General features: G+C 38.9%; 1 long non-coding RNA gene across 1 annotated transcript; it reads left to right on the top strand.

Moving 5' to 3' along the window:
* Window positions 1-14,079: 14,079 nt before the first annotated feature.
* LOC121902365 lies at window positions 14,080-16,753 on the top strand. The gene is made up of 2 exons (XR_006097519.1): window positions 14,080-14,390; window positions 16,681-16,753. It is a non-coding gene; the product is annotated as an uncharacterized LOC121902365 (long non-coding RNA).
* The last annotated feature ends 1,085 nt before the right edge of the window (window positions 16,754-17,838 follow it).

Below are 17,838 nucleotides of genomic sequence, written 5' to 3'. Positions count from 1 at the left end.
ATTAAAAATATTTAAAAAAAATTATACAGCAGTACTTCTTTCAAATTCTAAAATTGTCTTACTGAATATTTGCAAACGTTTATTGACCTTTTTAATAAGCTTTTGATCTGTTTTCAACTAAATGGAGGATGAGCGTTGACAAAATCAAAAAAACAAAAACATTTTATATGATTACAGAAATATTTACAGTTCTGTGAGATAAATATTGAAAGCCAAACTAACAAAACATTTCAAACGTTTGAGTCAGTGAGAAAAATTGCACTGCCTTGATTTTGCTATTTCAACATAGTTTGGCTCATAAGTAGTAAGGGCAATCCTGAGACACTCATGCAACTTCTCATTGGTCATGGGACAACAAAATCGTTAGCTTTGTCTTGAAGGCACAAAGCCTCTCAACCAAATCAGCGATAGATTTTCCCCGCCCCTGCAATTCCAGATTCAAAGTGTTCAAGTGTCCAAAAATGTCACACAGAAAGTGGACTTCTGCCATAAACTGTTCATCCAACATGCGCTCCAAGAGGTTTGTTGCCCGTTTGTTCATAACAGTGTCCATGGTGTTTTTCAGATCACCACTGAGCTTTGCACACAGCAAAGACTGATGAATGATACAGTGTAAAAACTGCATATGTGGGGCTATAGCTGATAGCTTCGCCACTAGCCTTTGCACTCTACTGATCATAGTCGGAGCGCCATCAGTAACCAACAGGCAAACTTTTTGTAAATCCAGTTCATGCTCATTAAAAAACGAGACAATCTTTTGAAAAATCACTTCACCTGTAATGTGTCCTTCCAACAGAATAAGCCCCAGAAGTTCTTCCCAAAAGCACACTCCGTTGAAAAACCTGACATAGATGCATAGCTGGGCCATGTCGGTACAATCAGTTGACTCGTCGACAGCGATAGACATAACCTCTGCTTTTTGAAGGTTTTCCAAAAGCTTTCTTGAGACATCCTTTGCAAGTAGTTCCACTCTGCGAAGACTTGATGTGTCCGAGAGAGGCACTTTTTTAATGGCTGAATTGATGCTTTCCTTAACTTTTTCATCAACAACCATTTCATCAATGACAGCAAGCATGCAATCTCTGAAGGTTTTCACCTTGGTAAAAGGCCTCTTCTGTCTGGTTAGTGTCCAGGCTACATGCAGGGATGCTATCATGGCTCTCTCTTGTTCCGTGCAAAAGCGACCAAGGGCCACTTGACTCCATTGAAAAGATGCTAGCAGTCCCTGTAATTTTCTTCTCTGTTCCTCCGAGCCCTCTGCAAAACTGGCAGAAAACGAGCCATGATTTGAATTGTAGTGCCTCTTCACGTTTTATTCTTTCATCACAGCAATGCATGCATTGCACAATAAAGACACTGGTTTATTACTTGTTGCAGCTGGCAAAGTGAATAAATACTTGTCAGTCCATTCGTTTTGGAATTGGCGATTTTCATCAACTTTACATAGCTTCGACAGAGACATTTTGAAGCTTGCTGTTGACTAACATGAGTTTCTCTGTAGCCTGCCAGCCCAGGGCGCAACTTGACTGAGTGAGCAAATGGCAGGTACAGAGCGGGTGTGATACTTCTTCTTTTTTCTGTTTTATGGCGGGTGGCAACCAGCACATTACCGCCACCCACTATGTTGGAGTGTGAACCATAGTTATCTGTCCCCTTGAACAAACAAACACAAGAAAATAAAAATATTTTTACCATGACAGCCTGATTTGCAGGCACCTTCTTGCGGGCCATAGAAAAAATCTATATCCAGCTCGCAGGCCACTAGTTGAATAGGTCTGCCCTAAAATGTAGTCGCGTTATCTCTCTGGAACCAAGTCAAGCCAGTACTCCTTCACTACTAAAAATAGCTATCAACATCATTTAAAAAAAAAAAAAAATCTTTGTCAGTGCCGTCACAGCCCTGCCCTCTCCTCTTAAAAACTGAGTTTCTTCAAATGAATGAAACAGTGCCCCTCTGGGTTTTAATGGCTAGTAAATGTCAGCCATCCTGTGTGGTCAAACATGATATTGCACCCTTACCGAAATCCTCTGAAGTCAAGGCAGGTTAAGACGACAAGTATCAAACAAGCAGATGCTGATGATTAAGCCACTGCAAAACTGTGAATGGAAACATTGCTGGTAAAGAAACTCTGAGGTGAATTGTGAAGCCAGTTATACTCTGGCCTCACAATAGACAATGGAACGTTAATATCTTCCTCTTTATGAAACAACTGAGAGTTAGCTTGTTTTTCAGTGTTGCTAATGATCTCAGCTCTGTGTGTTTAGCAGACTGATTAACTAGCAGCGATGGAGCTGTTGTCTGTAAATTTATCCACCACAACTGTCAACAACTGAGTTGTTCAGTTTCTTCACGAACTGATCAACAGAAAGGTATAATCATAAATGAGCTATACTGCTATTGTTAAGTGTATGAATGCAAGAAAATACACTACCGCCCCAGGAAAACTGCAAAAACACTGGTGCAATCCAGTAGTTGGTATGAACAAAAGGGGTCAAAAGCAAGATTGCATGGTAACCTAACCTGCTGCCACTTTTTATATGCACTATTGCATGTTGTCATTAATGTAACCATCACAGTAACAGCAGGCCTTTAAGCATTAAGCAGAGAAACAGACTTTATGAAATGTTTGTGAAAAATGGGAATGAATGTCCATTCAACATTAATATTGAATTCAAATTTAAATAAACTTTTTTTTCCAAGTCCAAGGTATGTTTTCTAGAGGATTCTTCTGCTTGGTGAGAAAAGAAATGATAAGATTAAGAAAGTAGCCACGAATCAAAGTGAAAAACAAATTTAAAGATATATGAAAATATGAATACAAGTTGTTCTTATTCATAATATATATATATATATATATATTTTATTATTTTTTTTTAATTTTATTGATCCTTTTGATTGTCTATTAATCCAAGCAGTGACTGGCTCTCAGGAGCATGGTTGACACAATGACTGACATCAACATCTTCTATGAGTACAGTTGTCAAATAAATTATGTGAACATCTTGTGGTCCTCAGTATCTAAAGTCCATTGAGAACAAGGCTTCCCCAGAGTAAAAAAAACTGATCTAGTCAACAAACATTGGGCTTGTTTTGAATAAACCTGGTTACTTCATCCTTTTTTTGTTAATTAAACACACAGACTGCAACTTACCAAAAGATGGCAGCAGGGTCAAGAAAGATATGACTTGTGTTATCCTGTGAGTGCAGAATGTAGTACAAGTAATTTGATTGATGCTTTAATTAACTGTAAGTATTCTTGAAATATATATTTTAGCATAGATGGCCCAATGGGAGCCAAACTGCACATTCTTAAGTGTCACCATAAGTCCTCACTATTATTAATGTGTTGCATTTATCCCAAAATAAAAGGACTGTTTGGATTTCTCATATGTGCAGCATTTCATTCTTACCTTCTTAAAATGCTCTGTCCGAGGCCTGGACTTTGTTAGGCACATCCTTATGACAAATTTATCAAATTACCACCTAATACTCAGGTCAAAGTTTTTACTATTTATTGTAACAGCAATTCACAGTTTATTTTGTCAGTGTGGTTCCGCTCATGCAAAGCTCATGAACACAATATCTGGCAGAATCTAAGATACAAAACTTTTGATTGACATAAACACATTTTGAAAAGAACATCCAAAATTCACTTAAATTTAAATAGCAATACATGAAGCAGCAGGTAAGGCAGAGTATGTTAAATCTGCTGAAAACAGGCAGTGGTGTAGCAGCCAGGATGTTCAGCATTGATGCATGCAGATGAGCCTGGTTGTAGACATAGGTTGTGGTCATGTATGATTGGACAGTACATAGAAGGTGTGAGGGCAGGGAGTTGACATGTCGAGGAACTAAACTCTGAAGAAGATTCAACAATTTTCAGATGCTTCATTGTCACTGATCAGTGTCTGTGATACAGGTAAATTGGCTTTTTATGATTTGCATCATTGGTTAGACAAATTTGTCAACTTATAATAAACAGTAAAATAATCTTAATCAAATGGTTTGTTTCTGTTTTTGCAGAAAGTACTAAGAAGAAGAAGGAAGAAGTCGTTGCAATTTCACTTTAGAACAGGTCTGCATCTCTTTTTTTCTCTTTACTAATGTCACAGTGTCAGTAAGTATTCAAGGCTTCTGTCTTGTGGTTGTGGTTTTTTGCATTTTTGCTGTGCTGATTTTACTGCAGGTCTGCAACTCATTGCTATTAGACATAGTTTTTTTATGTGGCTGTATTTCTATGAATATCACTTCAGTCAACTCTGGTCACAGCATTGTATGGTAACACTGGTTGACCCATAGATGCCTTAATGACATTCAACATACAAAAGTTATCTTTACCAGACTGGTCTACTCCCAAAAATAAGTAAATCAGGAGGCTTATTACAATATGGATAACACCCATCCACTGTCATCAGAGCCTCCTGAAACAGGCAACAGGCATTCTGAGCAGGAAAATAGCTAAAAATGTAGATTTCAGGTACTCCAGTGTGTAACTAAGTGTCTACAGCCATGCTAGTGGCTCTGTGAGACTGTACTTAGGAACAACATTGCTTTGCATGCTGATGTTAAGCAGGTTTATTATTGTCACCATCTTAGTTTAGAAATGTCGTAAGATATTTAACTACTCATTTAATAAACCAAAGATATTGGACATTGAAATTTTGACCTGATGGTGGCATTAGAAGAGAGATTAGGGTAACACCAGTGCATTTCCAATTCATCTTGAGGGGGACGTGAATGTTTGTGCCAAATTGAATGGCAATAGTTGCTGAATCATTTCACTTAAAGCCATTAATGCCAACCTCATGGTAGCACTAGAGGAAAAATCAGGGGATCACCAACGTCAGTAGGGATCATGAATGTTTTCAAAAATCATGGTAATCCATCTAATAGTTTTTGAAATATCTCAGTCTGGACTGAAGTGATGGACCAACCAACAAAACAACATTGCCATCCCTCAAGTCATGCCGCTAGAATGGCTAAAAGTATTGCTTTTCCTGCCTTTTCTCCACCAGGGAATCATGAGGATCCAGTTTGTCTGTTTGCTGCTGGTGCTGCTCTCTGCTGCTGTGCTCTCTCGGAAAGGAAATATCGACGATCGATACAAGAGGTTCCAAGTCCAGCATGTCATTGACCACATGACTGTCGACGAGTGTGATTGTGTGATACGAGAAAGGAGAATCTACACTAATGGACAGTGTAAGGAGACCAACACCTTCATCCAAGCTAACATCAACACAGTCAAAACAGTCTGTACGGGTAAAGGAGAGCCATATAAGAACCAGACCTTAAGCCTTGAACGATTTAACATTGTTGTCTGTAAACTGAAAAAGAGTGCCAAGTCTCGAGGGTGTCATTACAATGGTGAAGCCTTGAACCAGAAAATAATGATCAAATGTGAAGAAGGCTTTCCTGTGCACTATGAAAAAGACATTTGTTATTTTGAGAACTGATTCAACAGCTGATGTGTATTTCAATTGCTCATTAAATAAAATGCATTTAACAACTTATGTTTGTGTCTCTGTATAATGCATTCATGTGTAATAGTGGAGTGAAGTGGAGTTATGGATAGCATTAGAAATAATTTAGAATGGGAATAGTATGATTGGTGTATGATTGAATGAACTCCAGAACAGCTAATAAATACACCCTGAGGTGAGATTGTTTTGTCAGCTGCAGTTACCAAGATCAAGAAATAACTTTGCATGACGCAAATTTTATATGTTGCTCCAAAGAATACTTAATTTTCTCCACTCCCAAAACATTTGACTTTAATGAATTTTGCTAAATTATATTTATCTTTTTAGTTTTATTTCACAATAAACATTAAACTTCTGTTATTAAAACTGAGGGAAAAACTCAACAAAACCCCACTTACCTGCATTCAAAGCATAGAAACAGTGTGAGTCTACATGGATTTGGGTCTGATGGGTACTACCAAAACACACAGCCACCCCATAGTGGTCCTCAAGGAATTTAATAATTAATAATATAATTAATAATTATATATTGTAAATTAAAGTAATTAGTGTATTACAACAAACAGACTGCAACTTACCAAAAGATGGCAGCAGTGTCAAGAAAGATATGACTTGTGTTATCCTGTGAGTGCAGAATGTAGTACAAGTAATTTGACTGATGCTTTAATTAACTGTAAGTATTCTTAAAATATATATCCTAGCATAGATGGCCCAATGGGAGTCAAACTGCACATTCCTAAGTGTCACCATAAGTCCTCACTATTATTAATGTATTGCATTTATCCCAAAATAAAAGGACTGTTTGGATTTCTCATATGTGCAGCATTTCATTCTTACCTTCTTAAAATGCTCTGTCCGAGGCCTGGACTTTGTTAGGCACATCCTTATGACAAATATATCAAATTACCACCTAATACTCAGGTCAAAGTTTTTACTATTTATTGTAACAGCAATTCACAGTTTATTTTGTCAGTGTGGTTCCGCTCATGCAAAGCTCATGAACACAATATCTGGCAGAATCTAAGATACACAACTTTTGATCGACATAAACACATTTTGAAAAGAACATCCAAAATTCACTTAAATTTAAATAGCAATACATGAAGCAGCAGGTCAGGCAGAGTATGTTAAATCTGCTGAAAACAGGCAGTGGTGTAGCAGCCAGGATGTTCAGCATTGATGCATGCAGATGAGCCTGGTGGTAGACATAGGTTGTGGTCATGTATGATTGGACAGTACATAGAAGGTGTGAGGGCGGGGAGTTGACATGTCGAGGAACTAAACTCTGAAGAAGATTCAACAATTTTCAGATGCTTCATTGTCACTGATCAGTGTCTGTGATACAGGTAAATCAGCTTTTTATGATTTGCATCATGGGTTAGACAAATTTGTCAACTTATAATAAACAGTAAAATAATCTTAATCAAATGGTTTGTTTCTGTTTTTGCAGAAAGTACTAAGAAGAAGAAGGAAGAAGTCGTTGCAATTTCACTTTAGAACAGGTCTGCATCTCTTTTTTTCTCTTTACTAATGTCACAGTGTCAGTAAGTATTCAAGGCTTCTGTCTTGTGGTTGTGGTTTTTTGCATTTTTGCTGTGCTGATTTTGCTGCAGGTCTGCAACTCATTGCTATTAGACATAGTTTTTTTATGTGGCTGTATTTCTATGAATATCACTTCAGTCAACTCTGGTCACAGCATTGTATGGTAACACTGGTTGACCCATAGATGCCTTAATGACATTCAACATACAAAAGTTATCTTTACCAGACTGGTCTACTCCCAAAAATAAGTAAATCAGGAGGCTGATTACAATATGGATAACACCCATTCACTGTCATCAGAGCCTCCTGAAACAGGCAACAGGCATTCTGAGCAGGAAAATGGCTAAAAATGTAGATTTCAGGTACTCCAGTGTGTAACTAAGTGTCTACAGCCATGCTAGTGGCTCTGTGAGACTGTACTTAGGAACAGCATTGCTTTGCATGCTGATGTTAAGCAGGTTTATTATTGTCACCATCTTAGTTTAGAAATGTCGTAAGATATTTAACTACTCATTTAATAAACCAAAGATATTGGACAAACTGAAATTTTGACCTGATGGTGGCATTAGAAGAGAGATTAGGGTAACACCAGTGCATTTCCAATTCATCTTGAGGGGGACGTGAATGTTTGTGCCAAATTGAATGGCAATAGTTGCTGAATCATTTCACTTAAAGCCATTAATGCCAACCTCATGGTAGCACTAGAGGAAAAATCAGGGGATCACCAACGTCAGTAGGGATCATGAATGTTTTCAAAAATCATGGTAATCCATCTAATAGTTTTTGAAATATCTCAGTCTGGACTGAAGTGATGGACCAACCAACAAAACAACATTGCCATCCCTCAAGTCATGCCGCTAGAATGGCTAAAAGTATTGCTTTTCCTGCCTTTTCTCCACCAGGGAATCATGAGGATCCAGTTTGTCTGTTTGCTGCTGGTGCTGCTCTCTGCCGCTGTGCTCTCTCGGAAAGGAAAAATCAACAATCGATTCAACAAGTTCAAAGTCCAGCATGTCATTGACCACATGACTGTCGACGAGTGTGATGATGTGATACAAAAAAGGAAAATCTCCACTAAAAAACTGTGTAAGAAGACCAACACCTTCATCCAAGCTAACATCGACACAGTCAAAACAGTCTGTGCGGGTAATGGAGAGCCATATGAGAAACAGACCTTAAGCCATGAACAATTTGACATTGTTGTCTGTAAACTGAAAAAGAGTGCCAAGTCTCAAGGGTGTCATTACAATGGTGAAGCCTTGAACCGGAAAATAATAATCAAATGTGAAAAAGGCTTTCCTGTGCACTATGGCGGAGACATTCGTTATTTTGAGAACTGATTCAACAGCTGATGTGTATTTCAATTGCTCATTAAATAAAATGCATTTAACAACTTATGTTTGTGTCTCTGTATAATGCATTCATGTGTAATAGTGGAGTGAAGTGGAGTTATGGATAGCATTAGAAATAATTTAGAATGGGAATAGTATGATTGGTGTATGATTGAATGAACTCCAGAACAGCTAATAAATACACCCTGAGGTGAGATTGTTTTGTCAGCTGCAGTTACCAAGATCAAGAAATAACTTTGCATGACGCAAATTTTATATGTTGCTCCAAAGAATACTTAATTTTCTCCACTCCCAAAACATTTGACTTTAATGAATTTTGCTAAATTATATTTATCTTTTTAGTTTTATTTCACAATAAACATTAAACTTCTGCTATTAAAACTGAGGGAAAAACTCAACAAAACCCCACTTACCTGCATTCAAAGCATAGAAACATTGTGAGTCTACATGGTTCTGGGTCTGATGGGTACTACCAAAACACACAGCCACCCCACAGTGGTCCTCATGGAATTTAATAGGATGCATTTTGGTACATCAGCCAAGAGGGTTTGACATTCATGCTGCAAAGATTCTGCCTCAGTATAGTGCTACAACACTGGGAACATCTCTATGGGTCAATTATATACTGTAAATTAAAGTAATTAGTGTATTACATGAAACACGTGGTGTTATGTGTTGTCTGTTACACTTTGTCTACACAGAGCTCTGTTAGAGGTATCTGCCTATGTTCATCTTAATTTTTAAAGAGAAGAAGAGTTTAACAGTTTTCTGTATATTTGGCCACAACAGCCAAAAGCTGTCAGGTATTTTGTTTTTCCCATATACTCAAATCAAACACGAGCACATTCATTTAATGCACTCCATTTTGTCAGTAAATATTGTCAGTATCATTTAGTTTCATTAAAATTAACAAAAGATTTTAAAAATATTCATTAAATATAATGATGAAAATATATCTATTTCCATCTTTCAAATCTCACAGCACTGTGCAAAAGTTGTCTGCCTAACAGCGTGGGAAAGAAGCAAAACCACGTGCAGCAGCTACACTGACACATAAAAGCTGTGGCTGGCCATTTCTTAGTAACTGACCAAACATCGAAAGACTTATGACTCAGAGCAGGTATGACCAGTGTTCCACAGGATGTAGCAGGTTAGACATGCAAAAAAAGAGTAACCACTAATGTTCTCAACTTGTAGTTGTGGACCAGATCTTAACAATAAGTGATGCATGAAGCCACCTCTAAAGAAATTCTTTAGAAAGCTTTAAACCATTACACAAACTCCTCTGAAATGCTATTTCTTGCCTCCACATCAGGCAAGAGGGTTAATGACTTCTATACTCTCTATAGAAGTGATGCTACATAATGCTACATGCATGATTAGAGGTGGCATACTGAAGCAGACTCTGTCCATTTGTATGGTGTTTGTCCCCCACCAGGGGCCATATCCACGACCTCATGGTTTTTGACTGCCTGTGTTCCGGTATCTATTTGCGCGAATCTGGTACCTCTCCTGGTATAAAAACAAAAACAATAAAATAAAATAAAATAATATATATATTTTAATTTACAGACCAATTTTCATGCAATTTCACATTTTTTATTAGATAACATTTATTATTTAAAAGTTGGCAGATCTAACTGTTGGTGCAAGCGAAAAAAAAATTGAACAATCAATATTATTTCTTAACCTTAGTTCTTACAAGGTAGGTTGAGTGGGGAAATGTTTTCTCTCTTCCAATGATTGTATGTAGGGTTTCCCCTCAGAAGCTGATGAAGTGGTTCCACCAAATTTTAAAGGCCTTAAGATGTTCAAATTTGATGTGTTAACAGGGTATTTTCTATCATTAAGATGTACAAATTTGACGTATTAATGCAAACCCTGAACTTAATGTTTTGGTCCAGTCCGCATTCCATACACGTCATTCAGGCCTACAGAGAATACAGAGATTCAGATGTAAAAGACAGTCGTTATGAACTGAAGGAGCTATTTGTTGCTGTCAATAGCATTCTTATATAAAGTGCTGAGTATGAGCATGGATTTTCTCAAATTAACTTGATTTGCACCCAAAACCATGCTTCTCTGCACACACCCACCATATCAAATTTACTCTTTCTTAATCTTGAAGTCACCAAAGATGGTGGTGCACACTGTTGCAGCAGCTCCAAGCTCTCCTCTGCACAGTGTGTTTTTATTACATCTTTCTCTTATATGTTTAGTTCTACATGGATATCGGTCAATCGCTGTATAGTACAGCCGATAAGAACTCTTGAATATTTACCATACGAACAGAGATGTTGTGGAGTTCCCATAGAATTTTCTCACTCCACTGGAGATCACCGCCAGGACCCTGGGCTCACCTGGAAACTAACCCTGGACAGGAGGCATCGTAGACGGCATAAAGAGTGGGAGCAGAAGCCTGGAAAGCAAGCTGGGCTAGGGCTAGACTAAAGACTGCACCATTCAAACTATCGCTTCCCAGTATCTTCCCAATATACAAATGTCCGATCCATCTCAAACAAAATGGATAAGATCAGACTGAGACTCACAGCACATAAGGATTTATCAGACTGTTGCACAATGATATTCACAGAAACATGGCTGGATCATAACACTCCTGATGAAGCTATGGAGCTGGCAGGCCAGACTGCCTATACAGCTGATAGAAAACACCATTCTGGTAAGAAATCTTATGCATCTATATCAACAACGCTTGGTGCACAAACTCTGTCATCAACAACAGACATTGCTGTCCCAATCTGGAATATTTATTGCTAAAATGCAGGCCTTTTCACCTACAGAGAGAATTCTCCATTCTCTACATCATGGCAGTCTATATACCACCAAAAAATAACATCAAGCTAGCACTAACAGAACTGCATGATGTTATCAACAAATAACTTTGTCTTGCTGCTCATTCTGATGGAGTGTTTATTGCTGCTGGCGATTTCAATCAAGCCAACCTTAAGACAGTTTTCCCCAAGTTTAGCCGGTATGTGAATTGCAAACACCTTAGACCGGGTTTATACCAACTTCACAAGGCCATATAAGGCATACCCTTGCCCCCACCTGGGACTTTCTGACCACCTGGCCTTATTTCATCCTCATTTCATGTCCTCATTTCAGCCTACAAACCAATAATACAAACATAAAAAACAACTATCAAAACAGTGAGTGTGGCCCATGGCAGCTAACTTCCAGCTCCAGGACTGTTTTGAGAGTACAGATTGGAATATGTTTGCACATATAGCATTATCACAGGACACAGGAATTAGTATAGAGGAATATACCACCACTGTCATGGATTATATCAAATACTTTGTGGACGATGTCACCAGCCATGAAGACATTTGTGTATTCCTGAATCAAAAGCGATGTCTGATGTCTGCTCAGGGCTCGGGATGCCGCCTATAGATCCAAAGATGCAGCACTGTACAGCAAAGCCAGGAGAAACCACAGAAAGGCATCAATGCTGCTAAGAACAAACATGAACAACAAATTGAGACATTTTTCAACAATGCCAACAACCCACAACGTGTGTGCAAGGGGATTAGGTCCATCACAAACTACAAAGGGAAGACCTCCCACCCTGTAAACAGTGAGGCAGCACTAGCAAAGCAAATAGATCATCGGACAATACTATTTACACTCCTCTCCATACAGTTCTGGAGCATGTGGAACAACCCAACACCTATGCTAGGATGCTCTTTATCAACCATAGTCCAGCTTTTAATACTACACAATAGGCTGGTCACCAAACTACACATTCTGGAACTCAATGCACACACCTGTAACTGGATTTTAGACTTCTTGACTGCCCAGATGGTCAGACTGGACAAGTACACCTCATCTACCCTGACCCTGAACACAGGAGTACCACTCCTCTACACCCTCTTCACACATGACTGTGTCCCCGCTTACCCTACCAACTCCATTGTAAAGTTTGTGGATGACACTACAGTCATTGGATTGATAACAAAGAATGATGAAACACTATACAGAGAAGAGGTGCAGAGACTGTACACATAGTGCAATAATCACAACCTGTCACTCAATATCAAAAAAACCAAGGAAGTGATCGTTTACGACAGGAAAGCAAAAAAGGACACGCCCAACTCCACAGAAATAGAGACACTGTGGAAAAGGTCACATGTTTTAAGTTTTTGGAGGTGCACATTACAGAGGAGCTCAGCTGGATCACCCACACCTCTGTGATAGTAGGGAAAGCCCAGCAGCGCCTCTACTATCTAGGATATTAAAGAGAACTAGTCTACACCAAAAACTACTTGTGAACTTTTACAGTGCTATTGAGAGCATACTGACATACTGCATGACAATTTGGTATGTCAACTGCAATCACGCCGAATTAAAATTTCTCCAGCGGATAGTGAACAAAGCACAGGATTTTATCAGGACACATCTATCGGACTTGGACTCAATCTACACCTCACGATGTCTGCAGCGGGCTCACAGTATCATTAAAGAATCATCCCACCTGAGTCATCGCCTGTTCAACCTCTTGCCGTTTGGAAGGAGATTCAGAAACATTGCAGCTCGGACTTCCAGAAAGAAAAACAATTTCTTTCCCACGGTTGTGGCCCCACTAAACAATGCTGCTTCTATCCCTATCCCCTCACCCCCCCGTGTGCAATAACGAGCAAGCCCAGTACTTTTATATACTTTTTTAATGCACTACACGTACCCTGGGTTTGCAATAACTGGAGTACAAGCCCAGTACTTTAATATACTTTGCACTTTATGTATTTTATGTAACAGTCTAATGTTTTAATGTTTTTATGTCCTTTTATTACTTTTTTATTTTGTTACATGTTCTACACACTTAGAGGGTTCTGCAATTTCGTTGTCTTGAACAATGACAATAAAGCCACATGCAGCGTCACTGACACACAAAAGCTGTGCCTGGCAATTTCTGACCAAACACTGAAAGGCTTATGACTCAGAAAAGCCATGACCAGTATTTGACAGGATGTGAGAAAGGTTAGGTTAGACGTGCAAAAAGGAGGAGCTACTAATGCTCTCAACGCGTGGTTTTGGGCTAGGTGGTTTGGTGGTTATGATCAGTGTCACACACTAAGCCACCTCTAAAGAAAGTCTTCAGAGAGTTTTAAACCATCAGACAAAGCCGTCTGAAATGCTGTTTCTTGCATCCACATTAGGCAAGAGGGTTAATGACTTCTGTACTCTCTTGGTCTATTGATTTTACATGATGCTACATGCATGATCAGAGGTGGTATACTGAAGCAGACCCTGTCCATTTGTATGGTGTTTGTTCTCCACCAGGTGCCATATCCGGGACCTTGTGGTTTTTGACTGCCTGTGTTCCAGTACCTATTTGCTCAGATCCGGTACCTCTCATGGTATAAAAACGATAATAATAACATCAAATAAAATGAAAAAAATATATGCTTTAATTTACAGACCAATTTTAAAGCAATTTCATGCTCTTCATTAGTTAAGATTTATTCTTAAAAAATTGGGAGATCTAACTGTTGGTGCAAGTGAGTGCACTGAGCGAAAAATTGTTGCATAACAAGGCCAATGTCATGTACACAGACAAAAAAAAAAAAAAAGCCAAAACCTGCTGCAGTCAGACCACTGAAGCATAGAGCATCAGAAGTGTGCAACTGCAAAGTAGAAGTGTCAAAAAGACAATTAAATTTGCTATCTTTTTTCAAAACAAAAGTAGTCTCATGATGTTTCTAAATGAGTCAGGATGGCCACAATGACACACGGGGGCGGTTGCAGTGGTAATGCTAGCGAGCAAGAGCAGCTGCAGGAGGCTACCACAGCAGCAGCTAGCCAGAGTCACTGACAGGAGCAAGAGGATAGGCCAGTGCGCTACACTGAACTCAGCCAGAGGGGAAACGCACAGTACTGGCCCGAGGACACAATATATGGAGAGACTGAAATTGAATTGCTGTGTCAGTGCTTTGACATTGACAGCCTGTGTGTAGGGAGCGCAGATTGGACCAAAATGTCTAGGACTTTACAACAGTAAGATACAGATTAAGGTTTGTTAAGGTGTTATTCAATGTGGCCTATGAAACTTTAATAAATTGAAGAATCCAGCAAGCGCAGGTATACCTATATGGAAAAAAATACATTTGAAAATGCCAAGTAGCTCCAAGCATTTAACATTTGCTATTTTTGTCTGGTTGTTGCAGGTCATGTAAGCACTTTTTAAAATATTTTTGTGAATGAATCATGAGTTTAAAATGGATACTGTACTGTTGAGTACAAGCTGAGTCACGTAACATTAGCTCGCTAATGGGCAGCAGGGGTTAGCTGCTTAAATGATCAGCCTGGCTAACGCCTAACATTAGAGCTTGCAGTATAGCACGCAGTTAACGTTAGCTTGACTATTACCACAACTAACCATCTGTGGTGTAGAGACTGGCTTAATCACTGTCTGGAAATGTGCATGTTACTGGTTAAAGTCACTTTAATGAAGTCTCTACACTCTCTTTGTTTACAGTCCATGTAAAGCAATAATAAATATGTATTATGAGATTGTCACACCACAGAAAAAATGTGTAATTAACCAATCAGCCAAATCGTAATGTCAAATTGTTGTTTTTTTCAAGGGAAGGGCACCAAAGTTCAGCGCACTTAATGCTATTCACTTCTCTGCTGAAAAGTCTTTGGTGGCTTTATTGTGGCCATCACCCTTGCCTCTCACGCCGCGCTTTTTGGTGAAGTGCTGCCCGGCAAATACTCTCCCTCTGGCTGGGGACCAGCTGCACAGCCGGTGCAGAAGCGGAAGTTGCTGGCAGCTTCCCCTGTTAATGGATGATTCAGCTGGGTTTAAAATAACTCCTTGAGCACTAATGTTGACTGAAAATGGCCCCATTCACCGGTAACAATGGATTATCCGAAGTGAATCCCAGTTGTCTCTGATGAAAGGTGTTTACACCAGGTGTAAAAATAGTAACTATGAGTGCAATGTGCTCTAGTTTATGTAGTGTTGGAGGGGTCAGGCTAGTAACCCCTCAATGTCATTGAGCCACCATTTCAGGCCAGCCCAAAAAAATCCTGAACACAGAAATGGTGAAAAACAGTTTAACGCTGTAACTCCGCAATTCAGCACTACATACAGACGGGTGACAAATTAAGGTAAATAGGTCCGAATTCTTGACCCCTACAGTGAGGGGATCCGGAGGCACTGTTATGCTTTGGGGGGCAATCTACTGGCATGGTTTGGATCCCCTTGTCCTCTTTGAGGGAAGGATCACTGCAAATCAATACAAAGTTGTTCTGAGTGATCACCTTTATTGTATGATGAAACATTCCTATCCTGACGGGAGTGGTCTCTTCCAGGACGACAATGTGGGCATGAGGGGTCACTGAATGGTTTGATGAGTATGAAAATGATGTGAATCATATGCTATGACCTTCCCAGTCAACAGATCTCAACCCAATTGAACACTTATGGGAGATTTTGATCTGACGTGTTAGACACCGCTCTCCACCATCATCATCAAAACACCAAATGAGGGAATATCTTTTTGAAGAATGGTGTTCATTCCTCCAGTAGAGTTGCAGAGACTTGTAGAATCAATGCCAAGGCTGAGGAGCACCATGAGATCTGGTGACTGTGAAGGCTGTAGTGTATGATTCATATCATTTTCATCAAACCATTCAGTGACCCCTCATGCCCTGTGGATTGGTACATTGTCATCCTGGAAGAGACCAGTCCCATCAGGATAGAAATGTTTCATCATAGGATGAAGGCGATCTCTCAGAACAACTTTGTATTAATTTTCAGTGACCCTTTCCTCTAAGTGGACCCAAACCCTGCCAGCAAAATGCCCCCCACAGAATAGCAGAGCCACCAGATCCCCTCACTGTAGGGGTCAAGCACTCAGACCTGTACCGGTTTGTCGTTTAAAGTCACTTGTATGTAGTTCACAGTCTTTTCACATGTTTTCAGCAATTATTTTCTAACATGTATAATGTGTTAAATAGAAGTCTCTTGTTTTCTTTTACACTAACTTTAAATTTAAAATATGTTATTAATCAGGAAGGGATCCAGCTTAATTCGACATATTAATGATATAATTTGCAACTAATTTAATATAGTTTCAGCTGTCAGAGTTGCTCTGCTCCCATGTAACTGAATAGATATTTTAAGTAGAGCTGTTTCTGGCTAAATTACCCCAAGACAGCGATGCCTATTATCACAGATCACTAACACAATGCACACATGTACAGATGATCAAGGTTAATGGTTTTATTTTAGTTGTTTTTGTCATATTAACTGTGTGTCTCTCTTCTTTTCTTTCAGTACTCTAGATTCAGACACTACAGCAGCACCCCTGAACAGAGCAGTTGAACAGCGACTCTCAGTGGCAGACTGGTACAACTGTAGCTGCATTTTTTTAAAATAAAAACAATAACAGAGAGCAAAATCACAATTCTTTTTGTTTTTATTTCACACTTGCTATGGCAATGAAACACAGGTTTCCTGTGCAAATAAAGCCTGTAAAGCTCCTTTGAACTGAACACTGAATTGATAGAGAAGGAATACAGGATTGAGCACAAATGTCCCTGTCTGGTTCTTGGTTTCTAGCACAGATTTTCTCTCTTTTCCACAAGAGTACTTTGTAGGTTTAAATTGCTGGGGTCAATTTGACCCCAAACATAAAAGATGACTGTTTATTTGAGTATTATTTTATTAATAGCTGGGTTAATTTTGATTTTGACACAACAAAAGATGCAATAAAAGTGCTAAAGATCACTGTCTTTCATCCATAGTTCACAGGGTCTCATAGGCATAGCCTATTCACATTGTTTAATAAATTGTTTATAATTGTTTGATAAATAAATTTGATTTAAACATTACATAAAACATTTAAAAGAACTGGCAACCTTTTAAAGACTCACTGAATTAAATTTATATTGGCCCATTTTTAAAATCTATGTATATTTTTTTAAATCGTGTGCTACTTCACGGGAAAAAAACGACAAGAAGACCAACTTCTGCTGCTAAGGTCACGTGATTTCCTGGCAATTGCAGAGGTAGAGGTCCAAGATGTCTGCCTCTGTGTTCGCTATTTTGTCTGCAGCTAGGTAATCTTGGGGTGTTTTGGACAACTGGATATGGTAAGCATACATTTTTCTATTAATAGGCCGCTGTTTCATGTGGTTTAATTGGGCTGCTGTGCCAATCTTTGAATACTAATGGAATTTTAGAAAGCTTTGTGTGATTCTTTATTGTGAACTGTGAAGTATTATTGTCTTACTATTTTAGACCTGTTGTGAAATGAATTGCTCACTGCAAGTGCTGTAAGCCCCACAGTTAAGCATGTGGTGTTGGGGGCATTTACCTGTGTTGTCCAGAGTAGCCTAAAATAATTTTAAACTATTGCCATAACATTCATATTATGCAAATTATTTGAAATTGAGGCCTGTAAGCCCCACAGCTTAATAAGCGGGCATTTGT

The sequence above is a fragment of the Thunnus maccoyii genome, chromosome 8 (assembly GCF_910596095.1).
Source record: "Thunnus maccoyii chromosome 8, fThuMac1.1, whole genome shotgun sequence".
Taxonomy (NCBI): Eukaryota; Metazoa; Chordata; class Actinopteri; order Scombriformes; family Scombridae; genus Thunnus; species Thunnus maccoyii.
The sequence above is the reverse complement of the archived record's forward strand: the minus strand, read 5'-3'. Positions and strand labels throughout refer to the sequence as shown.